This window comes from Panthera tigris, chromosome E2 (assembly GCF_018350195.1).
Source record: "Panthera tigris isolate Pti1 chromosome E2, P.tigris_Pti1_mat1.1, whole genome shotgun sequence".
Taxonomy (NCBI): domain Eukaryota; kingdom Metazoa; phylum Chordata; class Mammalia; order Carnivora; family Felidae; genus Panthera; species Panthera tigris.
This window is the reverse complement of record NC_056674.1, coordinates 53,298,049-53,302,261: the sequence shown is the minus strand read 5'-3', so window position 1 is coordinate 53,302,261 and position 4,213 is coordinate 53,298,049. Positions and strand designations below refer to the sequence as shown.

At 53.3% G+C, this 4,213-nt stretch overlaps 1 non-coding gene across 1 annotated transcript; it reads right to left on the bottom strand.

The window, feature by feature from the left end:
• Positions 1–2,702: 2,702 nt before the first annotated feature.
• LOC122234412 lies at positions 2,703–2,815 on the bottom strand. Its single transcript, XR_006212207.1, has one exon. It is a non-coding gene; the product is annotated as a small nucleolar RNA SNORA17 (small nucleolar RNA).
• Positions 2,816–4,213: the final 1,398 nt, after the last annotated feature.

The window sequence follows — 4,213 nt, the reverse complement described above, 5'->3', positions numbered from 1 at the left end:
GAAGGAAAGAAGGAGCGGTGGGGAAGAAGGTGGCTTTCAGCCCTCTACACCTTGCTTCGGGGTTGGTCACGCCCATCTGCCCACAGCACCTGCATCCACCCCTTTATGTGGCCCATGCCTTCCCCACCTTCAGATCTGAGCTCAGCTCTTTCTGCCTCAAGGCCCTTCATTCACCTGAGTCTTTCAGCCTTCAGACTTTTCCTGCTGAACAGATCTCATGGTTCTCAGGTCCACACCCTGTTCTGGATACCCACATAATTTAAACTAAAGGATTAAATATCAGTTGGGGTGCGAATGTCCTCTCCCAGCGAGGATGTGGGCTCCCGAGGGAGGCACCCTATCTCCATTGCCCCCCTTCCCGTCACCTGGGTTTGGACCAGTTCTCAGTTCTCAGCATATAGTGTATATTTAATAAATATTTAATAAAAGCGATCATTTCTTTATTGCTTAGCAAACTCATGCCTTTGTAAAAATGTTGGGGAGGCTGTCCCATAACACTGATAAGTAAGAAGTGGCCTTTTTGTTGACTTTACAAAAACAGTGAGAATAGCATCTACTGTCTAATTCTCTACTGTCTTCGGGAGACGAAGTCAAACCCCTGATCGCCGCATCACACAGCCTCTTCAGCCAAGGGCCCCCATCCCGGTCCACCTTTCCATCCGCCTTCCTCCCTCACGTTCCACCCACCCTGCCCAGTGCGACATACTTGTTCGTGTCTTTGTCTCTCTGGGACTCAACTCCCTCTCACACGTGTCTGTTCTCTACGTGAACAACCCACTCATACTTTAGTTTCTAGTTCTAGGAGATCTCCTGGGTGCACCAACCCTCTGGTTTTACGATCCCGTAACACTCTGGACTTGTTGGTAATAATCATGATCGCGCGTGCCATTCCGTCTTCCGTGTCTGTTACGTGGCACTGCCTGTCTCATACACTCGGGGGTGCAACCAGCACAGCACTGGCCCAGAATAATCTACGGCACATCCTGTGGGCTGAAGCATTAGCACCGTCCCTTCTGCAGGTGGAAGTCACGGCTGTTATTCCCGATTCCTCCTGCTGGTCCTCTGCACCCACAAAGTGTTCGCTGACTGCTCCCAGCACCTGTCTCCCGGGATCCTGTGATCCACGATCCCGGTGACTGTCATCACCCAGAGCCTATTGTTTCGTTCTTGTTCTTGCCCACAGGCCCACCCCTTCACCTAGGCTCGTATCTGCACAAGGGCCGAGGCCATGTTCTGTGTCTTCGTAACCACAGCCCCTGGAGGTGTCTGGCATCCAGGAGGCATTCAGTACACGTGTGCCAAGGGACCAACCTTGATCTTGGGTGTGTTCTCTAATGGTTATGGCTGTACCTGTTAAGGTGTTGATTGAGGTGGGGAGGGGTCGAGAGAGGGAGAGAGAATCCCAAGCAAGCTCCATGCTGTCAGCACAGAGTGGGGCACGGCTCAATCCCACGAACCGTGAGATCGTGACCTGAGCCGAGATCAAGAGTTGGATGCTGAACCGACTGAGCCACCCGGACGCCCCCACAAAATGTTGGTATTATTGAATTCATCTCCCTGTGAGTGGTCTCAGGCTCCCTGGACTTGGGTGTGAGCCCCGTGGCACGAGTGAAGCAGACCCCACAGTTAAACAGTGTGTGTCAGACCCACCGTCCCCCCAGGGGGTTGGGAACACTGGCCCAGGAAGGAGCTTGAAATATGCACTAAGTAAACAAAATGCGCTAAATGTTCTTTGAGGGATTTTGTAGAAAGCCCCACCCCAGCAAGAATAGCACAGACACCAGGAGCGAGCACATGGGCTTGAAAAGAGATGCCGATATGGGGTCTGAAGGATTTCCCAGGCTCTGGGGGTCCTGACGGCGATGGGCCGTGGGTCTGTGGCTCAGCCATGGGTACAGAGGGAGCAGCGTCAGAGGTGAGGGAACAGGGTGGTTTAATGTGTGGGGCTCCCAGTTTTCCTCCTCCATACCTACACCTCCCATCTGACTGCCTAGGAAAGTTCTGTCTCACCTGCCTGGGTCCTGGGCTGTGGCAAGACGCCAGAGGGGAAGCTCCCGGAAGGAGGGAAGGAAGCCTGCTTTGTGGCCAGCCCCTGGCAGGGCTCCTTCTAGAGGGGCTGGGAGAAGCGGGCAGACGGGGAGGTTTTTTGTTTGTTTGTTTTTTGATTTTTGTTTTTGTTTTTGTTTTTTTTTTTTTTAAGGGAAAGAGAGAAAGAGAGGACGGGAAGAAGGGGAAGAAGGTTTTGGAAGTTTAGAAAGGGAAGGATCCAGAATAGACATGGAGCAGGTAAATGGAACGGAGGGAAGAGGCATTTTAGGAAGCGTTGCTCGGGAGCTGGGATCTTGTTGGTCCTGATCCCCGTAACGTCCTCCACTGCGAGACCGGGCTTCTTTGAAATGACATTTGCTGCAGCACTGTGCCACGGGGGACCCATGTGTGTCTGTGTGTGTGTGTGTGTGTGTGTGTGTGTGTGTGTACTGATCCAAGCAACGAATTCAGATGGGGCTCAGCCTGGACCTGGACCGCCAAGATTCGTGCACTGACATTAGTGTTCCTGCAACCTCACAGAGTCGCTCGGCCCTCCTGTGACTCAGTTTACTCGTTGGCAAACCCGGATGGTACCTGCCTCGTGGGATCGCTCTGGGGCTTACCCAAGGGAATCCAGAGCAGTGCCAGGCACACAGCAAACACTCACGCACGTAAATGTCAGGCAGCAGCACGTCCTCACCAGTCAGCACCTCTGGGCACAGACGCCTGTCTTTTCTCTACCACCCTGTCCCTTCAGGGGCCAGCTCCCCTGTTTGCCAGGGACAGAGGGGCTTCCGGGGGACCCAGGACTCCTCCGTTTAAAACCAGGTGCAGCCCCGGGCACACAGGAGCGAGTTGGCCACGCTCTCTGTCATCCTCCACCTCCTATTCCAACCCCATTCAAGGTCTCGCATACAGCAAACGCTTAAGTATTATTGGTTCTCTGAGCCAAGCAATTGCTTGACTCCTGGGATAATTATTTAACTCTTCCTGGGCTGTAGGTGCACCGGGGTCTCTAGGCGATCCATTGCCTAATACCTTCCCAGAATGGGCCCGGTCAGGTCCAGAAGGGAAGAGAGGCAGGGAGTGGGGGCTGAGGACACTCAGGGGGTGACTCAGCACTGAGTCTGGGGGCTCTGTCACGACAGGCCCACCTTCCCCTGGAACACCCATGCCCCAGCAACGTGCCCCGCCCTGAGCAGTGACTCAGACGAGGCACTCCGGCTGTCACTCAGTGAAGGGCCTTCTAGGGCCAGGCCGGCCCCTCCTGCCACCTTCTCATTAAGGGCAGCAGCCGGGACAGCCAGCTCGGGTCCTGGAGGAGGCGGCACCGGTCACCCCATGGAGATATGTGAGCTGAGTCACCAGAGCAAGGCGCCTTTGCCCTGCCTGCTGTGCCCCGAGCAAAGCGGGTGCCCTCTGCACACAAGTTTTGGGAGGGGAGCCTCCCAGTTTCGGTTATTTCCCAGCCAAACTCTTCTAAGCAAAAATGGGATTGGGAAGATTCCAGGCTCAGCTCCCCAGGGAATAAAGAAATGCTATCTTTATAATGATTGTATCACTGCCACCGTTTCCCCTGATTCTCCATCCTTCCCCAAGCCCCCCCCTGCATGCCTGGCTTTTTTTTTTTTTTTTTCCTTATACCAGTCAGCCCTTGAAATGGCCCTGGGAAATAGTTATTACTATCCACACCTAATATTTACCTCATTAGTACATGATGAAACTAAGACTTTGGGAGGGTCTAGAACATGGGCAAAGTCACAGGGTTATGACTGGCAAATCCCGGACTCCAAGGCCCACCCCCTCCTCCCCAAATCCTGCCTTTCCCAGGCCACCCCACCCTGAGCATGGGCCCGACACACCTCGTGCCCTGGTTTTTATCCAGAAAAAATATGGAGAGCCGGACAAGCAGTTGGATTCAGAGGCGGTATGACACGAAAGGAATCTAAACAGGCAAACAGTACTTTAAAAAAGAAAAAAAAAACCAAAACGTTCATTTCGCTTAGCAGAATGAACTCACGGTCCGTTCCCTGCTTCTGGGTCATTCTCCTGCTCGTGTTGATTTATAGATCGTCTCCAACTGCCATTTCCCTTTATTTCCCGGCAACTTTCAGGCTCATGGGTCCTGTTAAAGGATCCTTCTTTGCTCCTTGGTTCATTTGCCAAAACACACTCAGTCCTGCAT